A 27,397-nucleotide genomic window follows, 5' to 3' on the forward strand; every position below is an offset into this window, starting at 1 on the left:
GTCACTATAAAGTTATATAAGCCTTGTTTGTTCAATATTCAATGCAAAACTTGTTTGGGTCCCTATTAAAAGGTTCATTTGTTCAACCTTGGACGCGGCTTTGTAAAGTTTTACATTTTGGCCCACTCTGTGTTTGAGTTTGACACCCCTGATGTTTATATCCCTTGATACATACTCACTATTTCCAATAGGGGGCAGTGTAATCTACTTTTAAAATACATTGCATCTTGCTTCTTTTTGTGCTAGAAAACAAACTTCATTCCATAAAAGGTGTTATTATATAGTGTACAGGGATAAATATAGTATATACTGTATATATACACACACAGATATCTCAAGATAGACATAGTTATATAAATAATGTATACATTAACAAAGGTATCAAGACACCTTTGATTGATTGATTGATTGATACTTTTATTAGTAGATTGCACAGTACAGTACATATTCTGTACAATTGACCACTAAATGGTAACACCCGTATAAGTTTTTCAACTTGTTTAAGTCGGGGTCCACGTTAATCATTTCAGTAGTCCATACCTGTGAATTTCCACAAGTTTGATACTTTTTTAATAGAGCGATAAAAAAAAGAAACAAAAAAAACATACTTTTAAATTCACTACTTCATTAAAAACTGTTTCAAAGTGTTTCAAACAACTTTTTGCAGATAATTTAAATCACATTGAATTGCTTATAGCAGGGGTGTCAAACTAATTTCAGATGGAGAAAAATCTACTCCCAAGTGGGTCGGACTGGTAAAATCACGGCACGATAAATTAAAAATAAAGACGCCTTTGGATTGGTTTCTTTGAATCTTTTGCAATTTGTTCAATTAATAATGGAGACGTCAAAGAAGAAAGATGTAGGTGGGAAGCGGTGTATTGCGGCCGCCTTTAGCGACACAAACACAGACGGTGTTTCCTTGTTTACATTCCCGAAAGCTGACTGTGAAGCTTTACTATGGAACAGAGCGGTCAAGTGAACATGGTTCCCTACCACATGTCAACCGGCAGGTTTCGGTGAGAAAATGGTGGTAATAAGTCGCCTCTTACCGTAGACATGAGCGGAGAGTTTGCGTCGTTCTTCCTGCAGCTACGGACTGTCATCACAACATTGTACATTGTGAAATTGTACAACTCATAATGATGTTGGGTTTGTTTTTTTTACACTTACATGATGAGATAAATAGTATAATATTTTAGTACTTCATAATAGTTAATATTATTTGTCATTATTTATATTTTCTGAATAAAATGTGATAATGATTACCAGTGAATTAATTGGTGTTCATTTTCAATCTATCAGGATAAAAAAATTATATCAAAAATCAAATTACAGTATTTTATCCATGTAGTTTGATCCTTTTCCTGATGGACTAACATCATGTGTTTTATTTTGTACATATGTAGCATCATCCACGGAGATACAAGAAGGTGCGGATCTGGTAACAAATGAAGGAAAACTTAATTCCTAATAAAAAAAGCAGGGTTTCCATTGTCTGGCGGTGGTTCGGCTTCAAGCGGGAAAATGTCGAACAGACAACCGTAGTTTGTCAAGTGTGGGGTAAAAGTGTTACTATAAAAAGTAGCATTACTGCTAACATGTAGCATCATTTGAAAAGTCACTCGCTAGAGAATGAAGAGAATTCCATAACATCCGTCGTAAGTGAAGGACGAATACTATTTGATTTCCTGTCATGCAGCTCATTTTTATTTGACACTTAAAATGTCTCTGACAATCTTGCACTTTCTGTTTTGGAAATGACTTGAATGTTTGTGCCATTGCTTTATAACTTTAATAAATACACTTTTGGTCAATTGACTTAGTTGTGATTTCCCTCTCTGCATGAAAGTTTAAAAGTAGCATATATGAATGCAGTATGAAGAAGAATGTTTGAATGTAGACACATAGAATCATCACACTGCTGTCATTATATGCATCAAGTGTTCATTCAAGGCCGAGGCAAAATATCGTAATATATATCGTATATCACGATACGGCCTAAAAATATCGAGATATTACAAAAAGGCAATATCGCCCCTACTTGGAGTCAACATGTGCATAGTCATGTACACATATGTGTACATAACCCCCATTTTTTGTATGTATTGTTTTTTCAAATCACCTGACATGTATAATGTGTATATGAACATAATTTGTCAATTTTTTAACATATTTTTTTTATATACATGTTACAGGTTATATACATTTTATTATTGAATATATCAAATGTGATGAATATTTAATGGACCAGAATGGAAACAAGCCATTTGGCTTTTTGTGCCATCCATTTGCCTTTTTAAAGCACTACATCAGGGGTCTCAGATACGTGGCCCGCGGGTCGATTGCGGCCCGCGAGACGTTATCGGTAAGGGAAGGATTTAGTAGAGAACATCGACGATAAAGTTTGCAACTTTTGGTTGCTAAAAGAAAAGCTTTGCCTGTACCGGAAGTAGCAGACGATGTGCGCGGGACGTCACCGGTGTTAGGGCTCCTCATATCCTCACATTGTTTAGAATCATGGCCACCAGCAGATAGAGCAATTCGGACCGAGAAAGCGACAATTTCCCCATTATTTGAGCGAGGATGAAAGATTCGTGGATGAGGATAGTGAGAGTGAAGGACTAGAAAAAGAAAGAGAAAAAAAAATTGACGAGGGCAGTGGAAACGATTCAGATGTTATTAGACACATTTACTAGGATAATTCTGGAAAATCCCTTAATGTGTTGCTAGTATTTTATTGCGATTATATAGTCATACATGAAAGTCGGAGGGGTGTGGTGACCGCCAGTGTCTCTGAAGGAAGCCATGGAAGAGCCAAGAAAGTCACAGCTGCAGGAGGAACGACACAAGCTCCGCTCATGTTTACGGTAAAAGCCGACTTATTACCACAATTTTCTCACCGAAACCTCGCCGCTTGACATGTGGTAGGGAACCATCTTCGCTTGACCGCTCTGTTCCTTAGTAAAGCTTCACAACAAACAAAGAAACGACGGCTGTGTTTGTGTTGCTACAGCCGGCTGCAATACACCGCTTTTCCACCAACATCTTTCTTCTTTGACGTCTCCATTATTAATTGAACAAATAGCAAAAGATTCGGCAATGCAGATATCCAGAATACTGTGTTATTAAGCGAAAAAGCAGACTACTCTTAGCCGTGATCGGTGCTGGGAGAACATGTCCGCTACCACGGGTGACATCACGCGCACGTGCCATCATACGCGTCATCATTCCGCAACGTTTTCAACAAGATACTTCGCAGGAAATTTAAAATTGCAATTTAGTAAACTAAACGTTTCTCGACGAGGCAAGGAAACTGGGTTGAGATTTTTTTTTTCCCCCCTCCTCCACGGTGTAAGCATCCGACGGACGGGGGAGGCCGTTGGGAGGAGGCAAGACAGTCCGCAGCTGCAGGAAGAACGACGCAAACTCTCCGCTCATGTCTACGGTAAGAGCCGACTTATTACCACCATTTTCTCACCGAAACCTGCCGGTTGACATGTGGTAGGGAACCATGTTCACTTGACCGCTCTGTATATATATATATATATATATATTTATATATATATATATATATATATGTAAAGCTTCACAGTCAGCTTTCGGGAATGTAAACAAGGAAACACCGTCTGTGTTTGTGTTGCTAAAGGCGGCCGCAATACACCGCTTCCCACCTACATCTTTCTTCTTTTACGTCTCCATTATTAATTGAACAAATTGCAAAAGATTCAGCTACACAGATGTCCAGAAATACTGTGTAATTATGCGATGAAAAGAGACGACTTATAGCTGTGAACGGTGCTGGACCAAAATGTCCTCTACAATGCGTGACGTCACGCCTCATCGTACCGCGACGTTTTGGCATGATACTTCCGCGCGAAATTTAAAATTGCAATTTAGTAAACTAAACGTTTCTCGACGAGGCAAGGAAGCCGGGTTGAGATTTTTTTTTTTCCCCCTCCTCCACGGTGTAAGCATCCGACGGCCAGGAGCGGCCGTTGGGAGGAGGCAAGACAGTCCGCAGCTGCAGGAAGAACGACGCAAACTCTCCGCTCATGCCTACGGTAAGAGCCGACTTATTACCACCATTTTCTCACCGAAACCTGCCGTTCATATTGGCATGTGTTGCAATGTTAATATTTCATCATTGATATATAAACTATCAGACTGCGTGGGTTTCAGTAGGCCTTCGACCCGCCTGTACAAGTGTAGCGTATATTATTGTGTGCCTCACTGTGTATATGTTTGGAGGAAACACATTTGAGTGGTCCCTATGTCCAGTTACAAGCAATAACTTCATTAATTTTAAACCACACAAAAATGTAGAAAACATCTTAGTCAAGTTTCACTTTTGGATCAGAGTTCCGTCTGGCAACCGCAGATGGAGCAGAACTTCCCGTTTATTTTGGATTGAAGCTAAAATTCTAGGAAAAATGTTGCGAGTATTCGGTGACATATTCGGGGTGAACAGTTCCACGTATTTACACGTGACCGGAACACATGGTGGAGTTTTCAAAAATTCTCAAACTACGCCGCACCTGCCACGTGAGGACTGGAGACCAAGGCAAGTGGTTTTGTTCATTGTTAGAGTAGTGATTCATCATGAGAACATCCCAGTGATATCAACTAATCGTCTTTTTGTGGCTTCCGGAGGATAGAGACGAGTTCAGGTGCAAAAAAGATACAGACACATTTTTCATACCTACTGTACTAATTAAAGTAATTATTGATAGAAAGTATCTCATTTCTTAAGCAACGACTCACCTTAAGTGAACTCTTGGAAAGAACAACAAAGATGTCTTCTGGCGGTGCGGTTCCAAGAACAGGTTTGTGTTGTTGCCTAAAGCAAGATACACAAACATATGAGTTAGTGATATATACCTATATACATATACACACACAGATATTATATATATATATATATATATATATATATATATATATATATATATATATCCATCCATCCATCCATTTTCTACCGCTTATTCCCTTTCGGGGTCGCGGGGGGCGCTGGCGCCTATATATATATATATATAAATGATAAATGGGTTGTACTTGTATAGCGCTTTTCTACCTTCAAGGTACTCAAAGCGCTTTGACACTACTTCCACATTTACCCATTCACACACACATTCACACACTGATGGAGGGAGCTGCCATGCAAGGCGCCAACCAGCACCCATCAGGAGCAAGGGTGAAGTGTCTTGCTCAAGGACACAACGGACGTGACGAGGCTGGTACTAGGTGGGAATTGACCCTCGGGTTGCGCACAACCACTCTTCCACTGCGCCATGCCGTATATATATATTATATATACATATATATATGGGGGGGGGCTTCACGGTGGCAGAGGGGTTAGTGCGTCTGCCTCACAATAAGAAGTTCCTGCAGTCCTGGGTTCAAATCCAGGCTCGGGATCTTTCTGTGTGGAGTTTTCATGTTCTCCCCGTGAATGCGTGGGTTCCCTCCGGGTACTCCGGCTTCCTCCCACCTCCAAAGACATGCACCTGGGGATAGGTTGATTGGCAACACTAAATGGTCCCTAGTGTGTGAATGTTGTCTGTCTATCTGTGTTGGCCCTGCGATGAGGTGGCGACTTGTCCAGGGTGTACCCCGCCTTCCGCCCGATTGTAGCTGAGATAGGCGCCAGCGCCCCCCGCGACCCCAAAAGGGAATAAGCGGTAGAAAATGGATGGATGGATATATATGGGAAAAAAAATCGATTCGAATACGAATCGCGATTCTCACGTTGTGCGATTCAGAATTCGATTGTCTTTTTTTTATTTAAATTGATTTTTTTTTATGTTGATATTTTTTAAATCAATCCAACAAAACACTACACTGCAATACCATAACAATGCAATCCAATTCCAAAACGGAACCTGAGCCAGCAACACTCAGAACTGCAATAAACAGAGCAATTGAGAGGAGACACAAACACCACACAGAACAAACCAAAAGTAGTGAAACAAAAATGAATATTATCAACAACAGTATCAATATTAGTTATAATTTCAGCATAGCAGTGATTAAAAATCCTTCACTGACATTATCATTAGACATTTGTAAAAATTAAAAAATAAAAGAACAGAGGCTTACACTTGCATGGCATCTCATAAGCTGGACAACACACTGTGTCCAATGTTTTCACAAAGATAAAATAAGTCATATTTTTGTTTCGCTTAATAGTTAAAACAAATTTACATTATTGCAATCAGTTGATAAAACATTGTCCTTTACAATTATAAAAGCTTCTTTTTTTTTTCAATCTACTACTCTGCTAGCATGTCAGCAGACTGGGGTAGATCCTGTTGAAATCTATGTATTGAATGAATACAGAGTCCTTTTAAATCGGGAAAAAAATCGTTTTTGAATCGAGAATCGTGTTGAATTGAAAAAAAAATCGATTTTGAATCGAATCGTGACCCCATCCATCCATCCATCCATTTCCTACCGCTTGTCCCTTTTGGGGTGGCGGGGGGTGCTGGAGCCTATCTCAGCTCAAGAATCGATATTGAATCGAATCGTGGGACACCCAAAGATTCGCAGCCCTAGAATGTATTTTTTTTTTTTTTGCTGCGAATATTTTTACGATTCAAAACGATTCTGTATTCATTCAATACATAGGATTTCAGCAGGATCTAGAGTGTTGCTGGGTCAGGTTTGGTTTTGGAATTGGATTGCATTGTTATGGTATTGCTGTGTAGTGGTTTGTTGGATTGATAAAAAAATTAATAAATACAATTAAAAAATCGATTAAAAAAAAAAGAGAATCGATTCTGCATTGTACAACGTGGGAATTGCGATTTGTATTCGAATCGATTTTTCCTCACACCCCTAATATATATATACACACATATATATACACATATATACACACACACATATACATATATATACATATATATATATATATATATATATATACACATATATACATATATATATATATGTATATATATACACATATATATACACAAACATATATATACATATATATATATATATATGTATATATATACACATATATATATACACAAATGTATATATATACACACACACACATATATATATACACAAATATATATATATGTACACACACACATATATATACATATATATATATATATACACACTTCACACACATATATACACATATATATATATACACACACACATATACATATATATATACATATATATATATATATATATATATACACTTGTTTGATATGTTTTCATTTTTTCTTCAACTTTATACTACAAACATTTAATAAAGTCAAATACAAATAAGGCAACAAAAGAAATGTCCCACCCTCTTTTTTCGTAAAATAAATCTGTAAAGCAATTTGGGTATCTATTTCAACATTATGATTTGCCTGAAATTTAATTTTTAAAAATGTGTGACGTCCCCCAGGCTGTATTGTGGACGCTGGAGGTCCATAGTTTGGAGACTCCTGAACTAAACTTAACTACATTTCTAAATATCTAATAACCAAGAGGCCGGACTTCTCCCTTTACTATCATTCTTATTTTGGACATTTGGTTTTTGGTCTATTTATTTTGTCTGATTTAGACATTTTAGGATGCTGACTCAGGAGTGTAAATTGTCCATATAAGTGTCTGCCAGGACCTCCTGCAAAAAAGTGTTTTTTGAAATATTATGCAAAAAAATTAACCCGAGGTCAGGTCTGGTGTCATTTCCAAGCCGGATTTGGTCTCCAGTGTGTTGTGTAGCAGGTTTAGTTATTCCTTGTCCTCCAGTGCTAATAGTACATGTAAGAAACACAGATGGTTTGACGCCAAGGTGGCTAACATTTGTTTTAGGAGCGGCTTTGTGAAGTGAAAGGGCGTTACACAGGAATTATTAATAGACCATTATTGTGAAAGTGGAAGTACTTGAAAGGAGCTACAATATCTGCACAAGCATGCAATGTGCTTGTCGACGCATTTTTTTACCAACTTTATCTTTGATCATCTTCCAAGCCTCGCCTGCACCGTTTGCCAGCAACACTGCAGACAAGTGACGACTGACGATGACTCACTGAAGATGAACGTGGGATTTGCATATTGCAAACAGGAGTGTTTTGTTTCAAAAACCACAAAACAAGTCTGTCACACGAGTGGGAGTGTGTTGCATTCACACACTGAGTGCAGGAGGAGGACAGAGGTAAGCAACATGGAGCCCGAGGCAACATGCATTACTTTAAAACAGGGGTCAGCAACACGGTGCCCGTAAGGAACAGATGAGTCGCCCGCTGGCCTGTTCTAAAAATAGCTCAAATAGCAGCACTTACCAGTGAGCTGCATCAATTTTGTTAAATGTCATTTATTTACTAGCAAGCTGGTCTCGCTTTGCTTGACATTTTTAATTCTAAGAGAGACAAAACTTAAATAAAATTTGAAAATCCAAGAAAATATTTTAAAGACTTGTTCTTCAGTCGTTCAAATAAATTCATTTATTTTTTTACTTTGCTTCTTATAACTTTCAGAAAGACAATTTTAGAGAAAAAATTCAACCTTAAAAATGATTTTAGGAGTTTTAAACACACATACCATTTTACGTTTTAAATTCCTTTTTCTTCTTTCCTGACAATTTAAAGCAATGTTCAGGTAAAAAAATGTTTTATTGTAAAGAATAATAAATACATTTCAATTTAATTTTACTTTTTTTTTTTTGATAAAGAATATTTGTGAAATATTTCTTCAAACTTATTATGATTAAAATACAAAAAAAAAATTCTGGGTAATCGAAAAAAATCTTTAGAATCAAATTTAAATCTGGTTTCAAAGTCTTTTGAATTTCTTTTAACATTTTTGTTCTGGAAAATCTAAAAGAAATAATGATTTGTCTTTGTTAGAAATATAGCTTGGTCCAATTTGTTATATATTCTAACAAAGTGCAGATTGGATTTCAACCTATTTAAAACATGCCATCAAAATTCTAAAAAAAATCATCTTAATCAGGAAAAGTTACTAATGATGATCCATATATTTTCAATTTTTTCAAAAAGATTCAAATTAGCTAGTTTTTCCTCTTCTTTTTTTCGGTTGAATTTAGAATTTCAAAGAGTCGAAATTGAAAATACTCTACGTTTCAAAATTAAATTTTCATTTTTTTCCTGTTTTCTCCTCTTTTAAACCGTTCAATTAAGTGTTTTTTTCATCATTTATTCTCTACAGAAGACCTTCCGTAAAAGGAAAAAAAAATGTACAACACAATTTTTTTATATATATATAGATTTATTTATTAAAGGTGAATTGAGCAAATTGGCTATTTCTCGCAATTTATTTAAGTGTGTATCAAACTGGTAGCCCTTCATATTAATCAGTACCCAAAAAGTAGTTCTTGGTTTCAAATAGGTTGTTGACGCCTGATTTAAAAAATCCAATTAGTTCAGTTCACTTTCAGTTTATTTACAACATGCATGCGATACAATGTAATGCATCACAAAGTTCCAGTTGTATTAGTACAGTACGTCCCAAAAGGAGTAGGAAGAAGCTCAAGTTATTTATTCCTACCCCTTTTCGTACCATAGCAATTTTATCCCATTCCCTTGTTCTCTGTAACAGAACAGTGAATGAATAAATAATATACCATAGTAGTAAACAAATATTAAATACATAATCTTTTTTTTTTTTTAAAGGTTCAAAACAGTTATCATAATTATTGTTGTGTGTACTTGGAGAATACTTGTAGTTTGAACAGTCTCTTAAGGCCTACTGAAATGAGATGTTCTTATTTAAACGGGGATAGCAGGTCCATTCTATGTGTCATACTTCATCATTTCGCCATATTACCATATTTTTGCTGAAAGGATTTAGTAGAGAACATCGAGGATAAAGTTCGCAACTTTTGGTCGCTAATAAAAAAGCCTTGCCTGTACCGGAAGTAGCAGACGATGTGCGTGTGACGTCACGGGTTGTGGAGCTCCTCACATCTGAACATTGTTTACAATCATGGCCACCAGCAGCCAGAGCGATTCGGACCGAGAAAGCGACGATTTTCCCATTAAACTAAGCGAGGATGAAAGATTTGTGGATGAGGAAAGTGAGAGTGAAGGACTAGAAAGAAAAAAAAAAAGACTATACAGTGGGAGCGATTCAGATGTTATTAGACATATTTACTAGGATAATTCTGGAAAATCCCTTATCTGCTTATTGTGTTATTAGTGTTTTAGAGAGATTATATGGTCGTACGTGTACAACCTGAAGGTCGGCCCCTGCACCTTTCTTCAGCACCAGCAAACGGTTGGTGGCAATGCCCATCTCAACCCTTCGCAAGGGACCCTCTTCGAAACACGGGCTTTCGAAATGATCGCTGCATAATACACTGTACTTTGTGTGTGTGTTGTCCAATCCAACCATGTTCACTTGACCGCTCTGTTCCATAGTAAAGCTTTACCGTCATCTTTCGGGAATGTAAACAAGGAAACACCGGCTGTGTTTGTGTTGCTAAAGGCGGCCGCAATACACCGCTTCCCACCTACATCTTTCTTCTTTGACGTCTCCATTATTAATTGAACAAAACTGCAAAAGATTCAGCAACACAGATGTCCAGAATACTGTGGAATTATGCGATGAAAAGAGATGACTTGGTAGTAGTGGGTTTCAGTAGGCCTTTAAACAAAATCATATTGGTGCTTTGTTTGATTTCTTTGGTTAATCCGTTCTATAATGGAATTCCACATATAGATATGAGAAAGGTTTTAAGTGCTGTACAAGCATACAAATGTGTTAAAATTGATTTTACTCTAAGGCGGGGGTCTCACTCACGCAGCCCGCGAGACGTTATTTTGCGGCCCCCACCTTACTATGAAAGTTTAATGTTTTTATGGCCCGTGGGTTTTATATGAATGGCGCTCGACAGCGTTGTTATTTGGCTCCAAAATGGCTCTTTCAACATTCTGGTTTGCCTACCCCTGCATTAGTGGAAAAGCGGCAAATGAGTGAAAGCGACAGAGACGTTGCCATGGAGACGAGGGTTTTCTTACGTGCCTGGCTGCAGTCACACCGCGACACATGTCCGTCAGTAATAACAGTCCCCGATAACCTAGACCAGGGGTCACCAACCTTTTATAAACAAAGAGCTACTTCTTGGGTACTGATTAAAGCGAAGGGCTACCAGTTTGATACACACTTAAATAAATTGCCAGAAATAGCCAATTAGCTAAATTTACCTTTAATAAATAAATCTATGTATATAAAAAAAAAAGGTTATTTCTGTCTGGGATTCCGTCGTACATTTTTTTTCCTTTTACGGAAGTTTTTTCGTAGAGAATAAATGATGAAAAAAAACACTTAATTGAACGTTTTAAAAGAGTAGAAAACATGAAAAAAGTGATAATTACATTTTGAAACAGAGTTTATGATTAATTTCGACTCTTTAAAATTCCAAAATCAACCGGAAAAAATGAAGAGAAAAACTAGGTAATTTGAATAATTTTGAAAAAATTAAAAAAATAATTTATGGAACATCATTAGTAATTTTTCCTGATTAAGATTAATTTTAGAATTTTGATGACATGTTTTAAATAGGTTAAAATCCAATCTGCACTTTGTTAGAATATATAACAAATTGGACCAAACTATATTTCTAACAAAGACAAATCATTATGTTTTCTAAATTTCCCAGAACAAAATAATTAAAAGAAATTCAAAAGACTTTGAAATAAGATTTTTTTATTTTTTTATTTTAATCATAATAATTTTGAATAAATGTTTAACAAATATTCTTCGTCGAAAAAACAGAAGCTAAAATGAAGAATTAAATTAAAATGTATTTATTATTCTTTACAATAAAAAAAAAAATACTTGAACATTGATTTAAATTGTCAGGAAAGAAGAGGAAGGAATTTAAAAGGTAAAAAGGTATATGTGTTTAAAAATCCTAAAATCATTTTTAAGGTTGTATTTTTTCTCTAAAATTGTCTTTCTGAAAGTTATAAGAAGCAAAGTAAAAAAATAAATGAATTTATTTAAACAAGTGAAGACCAAGTCTTTAAAATATTTTCTTGGATTTTCAAATTCTATTTGAGTTTTGTCTCTCTTAGAATTAAAAATGTCGAGCAAAGCGAGACCAGCTTGCTAGTAAATAAATAAAATGTAAAAAATAGAGGCAGCTCACTGGTAAGTGTTGCTATTTGAGCTATTTTTAGAACAGGCCAGCGGGCGACTCATCTGATCCTTACGGGACCAGTCATTGTCCAGACAATCTTACTCATCTCATCATCCGTCCATCCAATTTCTACCACTTCTCCCTTTTGGGGTCGCTAGAGCCTATCTTAGCTGCATTTGGGCGGAAAGCGGTGTACAACCTGGACAAGTCGCCACCTCATAAACATTCTGAAATGATTCCATCCATCCATCCATTGTCTAGATAATCTTACTCATCTCATCATTCATCCATCCATTTTTCTACCGCTCGTCCCTTTTGGGGTCGCCGGAGCCTATCTCAGCTGCATTTGGGCGGAAGGCGGCGTACACCCTGGACAAGTCCACCCATCCATCCATTTACTACCGCTTATTCCCTTTTTGGGGTCGCTGGCGCCTTTCTCAGCTACAATCGGGCGGGAGGCGGTGTACACCCTGGACAAGTCCACCCATCCATCCATTTACTACCGCTTATTCCCTTTTTGGGGTGGCGGGGGGCGCTGGCGCCTTTCTCAGCTACAATCGGGCGGGAGGCGGTGTACACCCTGGACAAGTCGCCACCTCATAAACATTCTGAAATGATTCCATCCATCCATTGTCTAAATAATCTTACTCATCTCATCATCCATCCATTTCCTACCGCTTGTCCCTTTTGGGGTCGCTGGAGCCTATCTCAGCTGCATTTGAGCGGAAGGCGGTGTATACCCTGGACAAGTTGCCACCTCATTAACATTCTGAAATGATTCCATCCATCCATTGTCTAGATAATCTTACTCATCTCCTCATCCATCCATCCATTTTCTACCGCTTGTCCCTTTTGGGGTCGCCGGAGCCTATCTCAGCTGCATTCGGGCGGAAGGCGGTGTACACCCTGGACAAGTCGCCACCTCATAAACATTCTGAAATGATTCCATCCATCCATTGTCTAAATAATCTTACTCATCTCATCATCCATCCATTTCCTACCGCTTGTCCCTTTTGGGGTCGCTGGAGCCTATCTCAGCTGCATTTGAGCGGAAGGCGGTGTATACCCTGGACAAGTTGCCACCTCATTAACATTCTGAAATGATTCCATCCATCCATTGTCTAGATAATCTTACTCATCTCCTCATCCATCCATCCATTTTCTACCGCTTGTCCCTTTTGGGGTCGCCGGAGCCTATCTCAGCTGCATTCGGGCGGAAGGCGGTGTACACCCTGGACAAGTCCATCCATCCACTACCGCTTATTCCCTTTTTGGGGTCGCGGGGGGCGCTGGCGCCTATCTCAGCTACAATCGGGCAGAAGGCGGTGTACACCTTGGACAAGTCGCCACCTCATAAACATTCTGAAATGATTCCATCCATCCATTCATTGTCTAGATAATCTAACTCATCTCCTCATCCATCCATCCATTTCCTACCGCTTGTCCCTTTTGGGGTCGCTGGAGCCTATCTCAGCTGCATTTGAGCGGAAGGCGGTGTATACCCTGGACAAGTCGCCACCTCATTAACATTCGGAAATGATTCCATCCATCCATTGTCTAGATAATCTTACTCAGCTCCTCATCCATCCATCCATTTTTTACCGCTTGTCCCTTTTGGGGTCGCCGGAGCCTATCTCAGCTGCATTTGGGCGGAAGGCGGTGTACACCCTGGACAAGTCCATCCATTTACTACCGCTTATTCCCTTTTTGGGGTCGTGGAGGGCGCTGGCGCCTTTCTCAGCTACAATCGGGCAGGAGGCGGTGTACACCCTGGACAAGTCGCCACCTCATAAACATTCTGAAATGATTCCATCCATCCATTCATTGTCTAGATAATCTAACTCATCTCCTCATCCATCCATCCATTCTGTGTCTACCGCTTGTCCCTTTTGGGGTCGAAGGGGTTCGCTGGAGTCTATCTCAGCTACATTCGGGCAGAAGGCGGGGTACACCCTGGACAAGTCGCCACCTCATTAACATTCTGAATTGATTCCATTCATCCATTCATTGTCTAGATAATCTTACTCATCTCGTCATCCATCTATCCATTTCCTACCGCTTGTCCCTTTTGGGGTCGCTGGAGCCTATCTCAGCTGCATTTGGGTGGAAGGCGGTATAAACCCTGGACAAGTCGCTACCTCATAAACATTCTGAATTGATTTCATTCATCCATTAATCTTCTAGATAATCTTACTCATCTCATCATCCGTCCATCCAATTCCAACCGCTTGTCCCTTTTGGGGTCGCTGGAGCCTATCTCAGCTGCATTTGAGTGGAAGGCGAGGTATACCCTGGACAAGTCGCCACCTCATTAACATTCTGAAATGATTCCATCCATCCATTGTCTAGATAATCTTACTCATCTCATCATCCATCCATCCATTTTCTACCGCTTGTCCCTTTTGGGGTCGCTGGAGCCTATCTCAGCTGCATTCGGGCGGGAGGCGGCGTCCACCCTGGACAAGTCGCCACCTCATAAACATTCTGAAATGATTATATCTATCCATTCATTGTCTAAAAAATCTTACTAATCTCCTCATCTACCATCCATTTTCTACCGCGTGTCCCCTTTGGGGTCGCGGGGTTCGCTGGAGTCTATCTCAGCTACATTCGGGCAGAAAGCGGAGTACACCCTGGACAAGTCGCCCCCTCATAAACATTCTGAATTGATTCCGTCTATCCATTCATTGTCTAGACAACATCCGTCCATCCATTTACTACCACTTCTCCCTTTTGGGGTCGCTAGAGCCTATCTCAGCTACAATCGGGCGGAAGGCGGTGTACACCCTGGACAAGTCGTCACCTCATAAACATTCTGAAATGATTCCATCCATCCATTTATTGTCTAGATAATCTTACTCATCTCATCATCCATCCATCCATCCATTTTCTACCACTTCTCCCTTTTGGGGTCGCTAGAGCCTATCTCAGCTACAATCGGGCGGAAGGCGGTGTACACCCTGGACAAGTCGTCACCTCATAAACATTCTGAAATGATTCCATCCATCCATTTATTGTCTAGATAATCTTACTCATCTCATCATCCCTCCATCCATCCATTTTCTACCACTTCTCCCTTTTGGGGTCGCTAGAGCCTATCTCAGCTGCATTCAGGCGGAAGGCGGTGTACATCCTGGACAAGTCTCCACCTCATAAACATTCTGAATTGATTCCATCCATCCATTCATTGTTTAGATAATCTTACTCATCCATTTTCTACCGCTTGTCCCTTTTGGGGCGGCATGCATTTGCACTTGCTCACAGTCATCAATAAGTGAGGGACAGAAAAACCTTAGCATGTTTAGTTTTTGTTTCGGTTTCAAAACGCCACGCCCGTGTCGCGCGACTCCTTTCCTTCCGGCGCGTGTGACGCAACACGACGAGGTGACAAAACAGAAGTGTGGACACTGACCTCTTCTTTGCTTTAAAGGCTGCTTTCACACAGCAGCTCGGCGTCAATGGCGGCCCGGGGTCAAAGTGCAAAGTCCGGCTAATTAGCATGCCAGGTGTGGCCTCTTCTTCCTCGTTCGAAGTCCAGTTCAAAACAAACTTTCCAGTGTGTGATGCCCTCTCTGGTAGAAAATATGTACTGCAGGTGTATGTGTGCTGTCCTCACTCCGGCTGCAGTATTGATGTGTTTAGTGCTCCAGTAAATCTAACTCATTAATTAATCAAGTTATCGGATAAAATAGTAGCCTCAATGCATATTTTAGGGACAATCATTGACATAAATGCACATAACCAACACTGAAATTACACTTTTAAAGGCCTACTGAAATGAGATTTTCTTATTAAAACGTGGACAGCAGGTTTATTTTATGTGTCATACTTGATCATTTCGCCATATTCCCATATTTTTGCTGAAATTATTTAGTAGAGAACTTCCACTTCACGGGTTGTGGAGCTCCTCACATCTGAACATTGTTTACAATCATGGCCACCAGCAGCAAGAGCGATTCGGACCGAGAAAGCGACGATTTGCCCATCAATTGGAGCGAGGATGAAAGATTCGTGGATGAGGAAATTTGGAGTGAAGGACTAGGAAAAAAAAGAAAAAAAGCATTGCCTGAACAGGAAGTAGCAGATGATGACGTCACGGGTTGTGGAGCTCCTCACATCTGAACATTGTTTACAATCATGGCCACCAGCAGCGAGAGCGATTCGGACCGAGAAAGCAACGATTTCCCCATTAATTGCAGCGAGGATGAAAGATTCGTGGATGAGGACATTTAGAGTGAAGGACTAGAAAAAAAAGAAAAAAAACCTTGCCTGTACAGGAAGTAGCAGATGATGACGTCACGGGTTGTGGAGCTCCTCACATCTGAACATTGTTTACAATCATGACCACCAGCAGCGAGAGCCATTCGGACCGAGAAAGCGACGATTTCCCCATTAATTGGAGCGAGGATGAAAGATTTGTGGATGAGGAAAGTGAGAGTGAAGGACTAGAAAGAAAAAAAAAAGACTATACAGTGGGAGCGATTCAGATGTTATTAGACACATTTACTAGGATAATTCTGGAAAATCCCTTATCTGCTTATTGTGTTACTAGTGTTTCAGTGAGATTATATGGTCGTACCTGAAAGTCGGAGGGGTGTGGTGACCGCCAGTGTCTATGAGGGAAGCCACGTTTCTAGATAAGCGAAGCAAGGGCAGCCATTGGGGTCGGGCTGAAAACATTTTTTTCCCCTCCTCCACAGTGGAAGCATCCCACGTTCGGGGGCAGCCGGTCGGAGTAGGCAAGAGATTCCGCAGCTGCCTCTTTGACAGGTGCAGGAGGAACGATGCAAACTCTCCACTCATGTCTACGGTAAGAGCCAAATTATTACCACAATTTTGACGACATGTGGTAGGGAACCATGTTCGCTTGACCGCTCTGTTCCATAGTAAAGCTTCACGTCATATTTCGGGAATGTAAACAAGGAAACACCGGCTGTGTTTGTGTTGCTAAAGGCGGCCGCAATACACCGCTTCCCGCCTACATCTTTCTTCTTTGACGTTTCCATTATTAATTGAACACATTGCAAAAGATTCAGCAACACAGATGTCCGGAATACTGTGGAATTATGCGATTAAAGCAGACGACTTATAACTGGGATAAGGGCTGGGACAAAATGTCCGCTACAATCCGTGATGTCACGCGTCATCATACCGCGACGTTTTCAACAGGATACTTCGCGCGAAATTTAAAATTGCATTTTAGTAAACTAAAGCGGCCGTATTGGCATGTGTTGCAATGTTAATATTTCATCATTGATATATAAACTATCAGACTGTGTGGTCGCTAGTAGTGACTTTCAGTCGGCCTTTAACGTGTGTGCAGTTTATCATTTATTATTAAAGTTAAAGTTAAAGTGCCAACAATTGTCACACACACACACACGTGTGGCGGATATATTCTCTGCATTTTAAACCATCACCCTTGACCACCCCCTGGCATTTAATGGCAGCAACACATTGCAAAAAAGTTGGCACAGGAGCATTTTTACCACTGTGTTACATGGCCTTTCCTTTTAACAACACTCAGTAAACGTTTGGGAACTGGAGGACCCATTTTTGAAGCTTTTCAGGTGGAATTATTTCCCATTCTTGCTTGATGTACAGCTTAAAACTTTCAACAGTCCCGGGTCTCCGTTGTCGTATTTTAAGCTTCATAATGTTCCACACATTTTTAATGAGATCTGGACTACAGGCAGGCAGTCTAGTACCCGCACTCTTTTACTACGAAGCCACGCTGTTGTAACATGTGGCTTGGCATTGTCTCGCTGAAATAAGCAGGGGCGTCCGTCCAAATGTTGCCTAAAAACCTGTATGTACCTTTCAGCATTAATGGTGCCTTCACAGATGTGCAAGTTACCCATGTCTTGGGCACTAATACACCATCACAGATGCTGACTTTTGAATTTTACGCCTATAACAGTCCGGATGGTTCTTTTCCGCTTTTTTCTCTTTGGTGCAGAGGACACGACGTCCACTGTTTCCAAAAACTATTTCAAATGTGGACAAGTCAGACCACAGAATACTGTTCCACTTTGCATCGGTCCATCTTAGATGAGCTCGGGCCCAGCGAAGCCGGTGGCATTTCTGGGTGTTGTTGATGAATTGGCTTTCGCTTTGCATAGCAGAGCTGTAACTTGCACTTAAAGATAGAGCGACAAACTGTAGTTACTGACAGCGGTTTTCAAGTGTTCCTGAGCCCATGTGGTGATATCTTTTACACGCTGATGTTGCTTTTTGATGCAGTACCGCCTGAGGGAACGAAGATCACAGGCATTGGCGCTTACGTGCAGTGATTTCTCCAGATTCTCTGAACCTTTTGATGATATTGCAAACCGTAGATGGTTAAAACCTAAATTCCTTGCAATAGCTCATTGAGAAATGTTGTTCTAAAACTGTTTGACAATTTGCTTACAAAGTGGTGACCCTCGCCCCATCCTTGTTTGTGAATGACTGAGCATTTCATGGAAGCTTCTTTTATACCCAATCATGGCACCCACCTGTTCCCAATTTGCCTGCTCACCTGTGGGATGTTCCAAATAAGTGTTTGATGAGCATTCCTCAACTTTCTCCGTCTTTTTTTGCCACTTGTGCCAACTTTTTTGAAACATGTTGCAGGCATCAACTTCCAAATGAGCTATCATTTGCAAAAAATAACAACATTTACCAGTTTGAATGTTAAGTATCTCGTCCTTGCAGTCTATTCAATTGAACATAGGTTGAAAAGGATTTGCAAATAATTGTGTTCTGTTTTTATTTACCATTTACATAACATGCTAATAACTTCACTGGTTTTGGATTTGGTACGAAAACAAGTCAATGAAGAGGTGAGGAAAACACTTGTGTTTACATTTTCTACGAAGCGCCCTGTCATTCATTCTTAGGATTATTGCCCCTAAAGTTCTAAGACTGCCAGAGGAGAAAAAAAACAGAACCAAAACTGAGTTCCAGACGTGTAATCTGTCTAATCCACAAAGCTGTGAAAACGAGGGAGGGAAGGAGGGGAAAAACATTAGACCGGGAGTTAGTAAGAGGGCTAATTTCAAACTAATTAAGTTAAGGTGATTAAGTGAGACTAGCTTGATCATAAAAAAGGCAGCAAGAAGGCATTTGACCATGTTTTGCTTGTGGTTTTCCTCTCCGTATCACTGACTGTTGGTGATATCAGAGCTCTGCATTTACCCTATTTTTTGGACTATAAGGTGCAAAATCGACAGTGCGCCTTATAACCCGGTGCACCTAATGTACGGCATAATTCTGGCTGTGCTTACCGACCTCGAAGTATTTTTATTTGGTACATGCTGTAATGATAAGTGTGACCAGTAGATGGCAGTCACACATAAGAGATACGTGTGGACTGCAATATGACGCCAGTGTCAGAGTTATTTGGTGTCGAACCCCAAGATGCAGAGAAGGAGGCAGGCATGATTTAATTAAATACTAAGTCAAAAACAAAAACCAAAAGGGTACAAACAAAAAGCGCGCACATGGGCGGAATAACAAACTAAGGGTCTTTAGCATAGAAGCTAGCAAGACACAAAAAAGGGCCTAGTGTGGAAGCTAGCGGGTAGCAAACAGGAAAACAGAAGTCGTTACTTGTAAAGTAAAAAACAAAACAAGCGGGGAACAAAAGACAGTAAGTTACAAACAAACGAATGTAGCTTTACCGCTACGCTGCAATAAAACGACATGTGGCAACGACAATGATCCAGCACTGACTGGAAGACAAAGTGGGTACAGATAGGAGCGGGCTGATTGACAACAGGTGTGGCCAGGTGCCAATCAGCCGCAGATGAGGTGACAACAGCACACAGGGAGACAAACAGGAAGCTGAACCAAAATAAGAGCACTTGACAAGAACTAAAGACAGGAGATACTAAACACAGAGGAAACAAAGACAAATGCAGAGGAAAAAACTAAAACATAGACAAACTGTCAAGGGAAAGCCTGACAGCCAGTAAACAACATTATATATATATATATATATATATACATATATATATATATATATTTTTTTATTTCATTTCATATATATATATATATATATATATATATATATATATATATATATATATATATATATATATATATATATACATATATATGATGTTTCCACCCCCATGCTTCACAGTAGGCATGGTGTTCTTGGGATGCAACTCAGTATTCTTCTTCCTCCAAACTTGAGGAGTTGAGTTTATACCAAAATGGATACATGGATGATACAGCAGAGGATTGGGAGAATGTCATGTGGTCAGATGAAACCAAAATAGAACTTTTTGGTATAAACTCAACTGGTCGTGTTTGGAGGAAGAAGAATACTGAGTTGCATCCCAAGAACACCAAACCTACTGCGAAGCATGGGGGTGGAAACATCATGCTTTGGGGCTGTTTTTTCTGCTAAGGCAGGGGTAGGGAACCTATGGCTCTAGAGCCAGATGTGGCTCTTTTGATGACTGCATCTGGCTCTCAGATAAATCTTAGCTGACATTGCTTAACGCGATAATTATGAATAATTTTGCTGGTAATCACAGTGCTAAAAATAACGTGCAAAATATAAATATCCATCCATCCGTTTTCTACCGCACCTGTTCAAGAAGTCGCAATAATGGTAAGAAGTATTTTATGTCAGGAAGGCAGACGGACTACTCGGGACATGGCATTTAGGCAAAAACATGATTTCATTTTAACTAAAAAAATATACAAACAAAAATGGCTCACAGTGGAGCACAACTTGGGCTAAAGAACAAAGCTAACGCATAAACAGACTAAGAACATAAATCAAAGAAAACTTACTTGGCATGGCATAAGCACAAAACTATGGCAAGGCATGAAACAAGTCAGCACAGGGCGACTGACTGGCAAAGACGAGCTTAAATACTGCCTCTGATTAGTGCTCGGGAAGCAGGTGAGCAGGCATTTTGTCCACCAGAGACAGGTGGACAAGATGAGTAACCAAGGAAACCAGACAAGGGAGTGGAAACAAAACAGGAACTTAAAGAGTCCAAAGGACAAACAGCACATGGCCAAACAAAAACATGATCAACAGACATGACATTTTATTTATTATTGGTTAGCTTCAGAATAACAATGTTATTAAAAAGAATAATTACAGACCTCTGTCATCATTTTAAGTGGGAGAACTTGCACAATCGCTGGCTGACTAAATACTTTTTTGCCCCACTGTATAATTAAACTTTTTTCCAGGGTATGGATTAGTTTTGTATATGTTTTTCATATTTTTCAAAAGTCTATAAACACATATAAACATTTACATTACTTTTTTTAACCCTAAACAAACATATTGACAAGCAGTCTTGTCCTGTGTGGCAAAACTAGCTCGCCTCTTTAACCCTTCTATTATGTTGAGGGTCAATTTGACCCATTTCAGTTTTTGTGTTTATCAAAGTACTGGTTATCCTTCTTTTTCTTGCTGAAATTTGGTGACTTTTCCTCATCTAGGGTCATGAACTGGTATGCAAAATCTGGACACTTTGTTGTGTAGTGGAATGTCTTGCAGAGTTTGTATACAAAGATGATGTTGTGGGTCATTTTGACCCATACGCTTTAATGTGGGTAAATACCCAAAATAAACAAGTCTCTTTGATGTACTTTTTACTTTGATGTACAATTGTTTCTATTTCGATTGCCTCTGAGACCCAGAGCCAGGTGTGTGAAGAGAGGGAACTTTCTTAAACTTGTCCTTGTCACTGTTCTCATGTCATCTCTTTGACAAACTCACCAAAAATGAGCTCCAGAAGGATGACATCTGAGGAGACAAGGACAAGTGTGAGAAAGTTCCCTCTCTTCAGACACCTGGCTCTGGGTCTCAGAGACAATCCAAATACAAACAAGTGTACATCAAAGTAAAAAGTACATCAAGGAGACATGTTTATTTTTGGATCTAAACAGCTATTTACCCACATTAAAGCGCCTGGGTCAAAATGACTCGCAACATCATCTTTTTATACAAACTCTGCACAAACATTCCACTACACAACAAAGTGTCCAGATTTAGACACCAGTTCATGACCCTAGATGAGGAAAAGTCACCAGATTTCAGCAAGAAAAAGAAAGGATAACCAGTACTTTGATCAACACAAAAACTGAAATGGGTCAAATGGACCCTTAACATAATACAATTGGAATAAAAAATTTATTGTATGTCACTTTTCTAAATGTTTACATAACCTAAAATAAAATTGTTATTGCTTTAACCTGTTTTCTTGACTGTTTTGAGTGCATTTACACAGTACGGGTCAAAACGACCCGCAACATAATCAATGTCATTTTTTCCCAACATAATACAAGGGTTAAAAGGAAAGGAAAAAGTTGGTGACAACGTAACCCATTTAAGCCAATCAGGCCCGATAGCCGTGGTTGATTACCTAACCGGTGTGTGGCAACAAGTGGTTTAATTGGCATCCAAGCTTGGAGTAGCAACCCTAATCTCAGGGGGGGGATGAAAGTGGACCAGGCCAAGCCACGGGCAGATGGACTGTTATGGAAGCAGATCTCCGGGGCCTCAGACAGCCCTGAGCCATCGCTGATCTTTCCAGCGGGGATGGAGCGCTCGCCGGGCCCCTACAGTGCCTGCGTGGCTTTGACCTGGCCCGCATGGCGTGCTGTGCATATGGGCCCCTAATTGGCTGGAAAGACCAAGGTAGTTTTACCAGTCTGCGGGGACGGAGAGATTAGATTAGCTATGTCAGATTACAAGCAGAGCACATTTCGGTCAGCCCCAGACTCGCCCACTGTGACGGACGGGAGGTGGGGGGGAACGACCTGTTGCTTTTGTTTTTGGGGACTTGCATAAGAAGCTAAGGTAAAGTCGCGAGAGGTAATAAACAAAACGGCAGCCTTCTTTATTTCCTATCAGTGACTCATTTCTGAAGAAGAAAATAGCCTTTTTATGCAAGCTGGTCCCCAGAAGGTACAGTGGGGCAAAAAAGTATTTAGTCAGCCAGCGATTGTGCAAGTTCTCCCACTTAAAATGATGACAGAGGTCTGTCATTTTCATCATAGGTACACTTCAACTGTGAGAGACAGAATGTGGAAAAAAAATCCAGAAATTTTAAAGAATTTATTTGTCAATTATGGTGGAAAATAAGTATTTGGTCAACCATTCAAAGCTCTCACTGATGGAAGGAGGTTTTGGCTCCAAATCTCACGATACATGGCCCCATTCATTCTTTCCTTAACACGGATCAATCGTCCTGTCCCCTTAGCAGAAAAACAGCCCCAAAGCATGATGTTTCCACCCCCATGCTTCACAGTAGGTATGGTGTTCTTGGGATGCAACTCAGTATTCTTCTTCCTCCAAACACGACGAGTTGAGTCTATACCAAAAAGTTCTATTTTGGTTTCATCTGACCACATGACATTCTCCCAATCCTCTGCTGTATCATCCATGTGCTCTCTGGCAAACTTCAGACGGGCCTGGAGATGCACTGGCTTTAGCAGGGGGACACATCTGGTACTGCAGGATTTGATTCCCTGTCGGCGTAGTGTGTTACTTATGGTAACCTTTGTTACTTTGGTCCCAGCTCTCTGCAGGTCATTCACCAGGTCCCCCCGTGTGGTTCTGGGATTTTGCTCGCCGTTCTCATGATCATTTTGACCCCACGGGATGAGATCTTGCGTGGAGCCCCAGATCGAGCGAGATTATCAGTGGCCTTGTATGTCTTCCACTTTCTGATAATTGCTCCCACGGTTGATTTTTTTCACACCAAGCTGCTTGCCTATTGTAGATTCACTCTTCCCAGTCTTCCTGGTGTCCTTCGAAGCTCTTTGGTCTTGGCCATAGTGGAGTTTGGAGTCTGACTGTTTGAGGCTGTGGACAGGTGCCTTTTATACAGATTACAAGTTCAAACAGGTTCCATTAATACAGGTAACGAGTGGAGGACAGAAGAGCTTCTTAAAAAAGAAGGTACAGGTCTGTGAGAGCCAGAGATCTTCTTGTTTGAAGTGACCAAATACTCATTTTCCACCATAATTTACTAATAAATTCTTTAAAATTCCTACAATGTGAATTCCTGGAATTTTTTTCCACATTCTGTCTCTCACAGTTGAAGTGTACCTATGATGAACATTACAGACCTCTGTCATCATTTTAAGTGGGAAAACTTGCACAATTGGTGGTTGACTAAATACTTTTTTGTCCCACTGTATAATGTGTGTCTATATATATGTATATATGTATATATATATATATATATATATATATATATATATATATATATATATATATATATATATATATATATATATATATATACACCAGTAAATAGCGGGCAAATAAAGCCACACAGTTGATCAACATTATACAGTCCGGACCCCACCTCTTAACAGATGGTGTTGCTTCTGAACCAGATAATCTGTTATTGTTCGGCATATTTTTGATTATGGTCCTGGTTGTCTTTTCAAAACCATACAACAAATCACATCCTATAACTTCGGCCTGATCCGAGGGTTTTACCGCCGCTCTCAAGCTAATATCTTAAATCTTGCAGAGTAATATAAATGAGAGTTTTAGAGACCATAAGCTCCTCATTTGAGAAATTGACATTTTGTTTTATTTCGAGAGCCGAAAGAGAAGATTTGGGGAGATTTGAAATGTGTTTACAATTGTTGACATTCTGCTTGGATCTAATCCACAGAGACCTAAAACAGTGGTTCTCAAATAAGGGTACGCGTACCCCTGGGAGTACTTGAAGGTATGTGAGATTTTAGCAACTTGAGGGTTGCAAGTTCGATTCCCGCTTGTGCCATCCTAGTTACTGCCGTTGTGTCCTTGGGCAAGACACTTTACCAACTTGCTCCCAGTGCCACCCACATTGCTTTAAATGTAACTTAGATATTGGGTTTCACTATGTAAAGCGCTTTGAGTCACTTGAGAAAAGCGCTATATAAATATAAATCACTTTTTAAAATATTCTAAAAATAGCAACAATTCAAAAATCCTTTATAAATATATTTATTGAATAATACTTCAACAAAATATGAATGTAATAAACTGTGAAAAGAAATGCAACAATGCAATACTCAGTGTTGACAGCTAGATTTTTTGTGGACATGTTCCATAAATATTGATGTTAAAGATTTCTTTCTTGGTGAGGAAATGTTTAGAATTAAGTTGATGAATCCAGATAGATCTGTATTAAAATCCCCAAAGAGTGCACTTTAAAAGTTGATGATTAACGTATTTTTCGGATTATGAATCGCAGTTTTTTTCATAGTTTTGCGACATATACTCCGGAGCGATTTATGTGTGAAATTATAAACAGATTAGCGTAAAATATGAAAAAATATTATTTATCTCATTCGCGGAAGAGACGAAGAAAATGTCAGAAATCGTCACACTCGTCAACCAATAAGAATTCAGCGGGGCCGGGTCATGGCAGAAGTGCATTGTGGGTCATGGGATGCTAAGTGCTATATTGATTGATTGATTGATTGAAACTTTTATTAGTAGATTGCACAGTTCAGTACATAATCCGTACAATTGACCACTAAATGGTAACACCCCAATAAGTTTTTCAACTTGTTTAAGTTGGGGTCCACGTTTATCAGTTCATGGTAATATGCTACATGCTACTGCCGTAGCTATTAAGATGGATCATTAGTGTTATTAGAATTATTTCTTTCTCTAGTCATATTTAAAACAGCTAGTGTTTTTCCATTTGTTTTCTTTCTGTTTGTCCGCTAGTAAAATGTGTGTGCGTTAACCTTGGAGCTTTAGGAAAGTAAAGAGTAAAAAAACTCCTTCTTCTTATCTCATCCTGTTCCCAGCTGAGGAGGAACAATAGGCATGCGTATTCATTCCGGAGGGTGGGGGCTGTTTGCGTATTGAAGAAGGAGTCTTTTCCCGTTAGAATGTTAGATCAATTTGGGCAATGCGATTGAAAGGTTGTATCTAGATCGGTCTCCCAAAGCTTTGGTAATAAAATATCCAGATAAGCTACTCATTGCCTGGAATTCATTGAGAATCAGCTTATGTGTCATAAAAGAACTTGGGAGAGACCGGCATTTTAAAATATCAGCAGAGGAACGCCTGGTCCAACGCAACACTTCCCTCAACACACCCGTCAACACACCCGTCAACACACCCGTGGCCACACCCCTCCAACTATCAGGTACTAGTTAACTCAATAAAACACTAGCAACACAATAGGCAGATAAGAATTTCCCAGAATTATCCTAGTAAATGTGTCTAAAAACATCTGAATCGCTCTCACTGCAATATTTTTTTTTCTAGTCCTTCGCTCTAAATTTCCTTATCCACGAATCTTTAATCCTCGCTCAAATTAATGGGGAAATTGTCACTTTCTCGGTCTGAATAGCTCTCGATGCTGGAGGCTCACATTGTAAACAATGTTCAGATGTGAGGAGCTTCACAACCCGTGACATCACGCGCACACTGTCTTCTACTTCCGGTACAGGCAAGGCTTTTTTATTAGGGACCAAAAGTTGCAAACTTTATCGTGGATGTTCTCTACTAAATCCTATCAGCAAAAATATGGCAATATTGCGAAATGATCAAGTATGACACATAGAATGGACCTGCTATCCCCGTTTAAATAAGAAAATCTAATTTCAGTAGGCCTTTAATACATCAGAAACTGATGACATAGTGCTGTATTTTACTTCTTTATCTCTTTTTTTCAAGCAAAACTGCTTTGCTCTGATTAGGGGGTACTGGAATATAAAGATATTCAGAGCGGGTACATCACTGAAAAAAGGTTGGAAACTACTGACCTATGTTGATATTTTTCTTTACATATGCACAGACTCTTTGTCCAGTAGAAACGGGCCAACAAAGATGAGTTTTTACCATTCGTTCATTAAAAAAGTCGATAAAGACCGTTCTGCTGGTTGTGGCCGGTTGCCAAATATTGATCCGTGGCTCATGTGTTTTTGTTCTACGCTGCACATGACGCCCCAGGAACAATAAAAGACCAGTGAGATTAAGACAATTAGGGGGGTTGATTGTTATCCAAAAGACGTGAAGGAGAAGATTAAATGAGGGGATTTAGGTCAAAGTGGCGATGCCCAGAAAGAGAAGGAGGAGGGCTAAGAAAAGGATTGGGGTCAGAGAAACTGATCGCTGTAGCATGCAAGTTTGGACTGGAAGAGAGTGATCCCTGGCAACTCTACATTGGATTGACCTAAAGAGTACGACAGGTTGAACTTCACCTGATTTCCACGGTAAGCGCGCCCGTCTGGAGATTTGTGTCTTCTCTGATCCGACTCAGTCGTGATTCAGCATTGGCTCTTGTTTTCCTT

At 39.7% G+C, this 27,397-nt stretch overlaps 1 long non-coding RNA gene across 1 annotated transcript in view; it reads right to left on the bottom strand.

The window, feature by feature from the left end:
* LOC133539583 (uncharacterized) overlaps positions 1-15,618 on the bottom strand; it is a 146,835-nt gene extending 131,217 nt beyond the window's left edge. The window contains exons 1-2 of the long non-coding RNA XR_009803437.1: positions 15,531-15,618; positions 4,765-4,840 (exon numbers count right to left, since the gene is read on the bottom strand). This is a non-coding gene — a long non-coding RNA (uncharacterized LOC133539583). The remainder of the gene's footprint in view (positions 1-4,764; positions 4,841-15,530) is intronic.
* Positions 15,619-27,397: the final 11,779 nt, after the last annotated feature.

The sequence above is a fragment of the Nerophis ophidion genome, linkage group LG21, assembly GCF_033978795.1.
Source record: "Nerophis ophidion isolate RoL-2023_Sa linkage group LG21, RoL_Noph_v1.0, whole genome shotgun sequence".
Classification (NCBI taxonomy): Eukaryota; Metazoa; Chordata; class Actinopteri; order Syngnathiformes; family Syngnathidae; genus Nerophis; species Nerophis ophidion.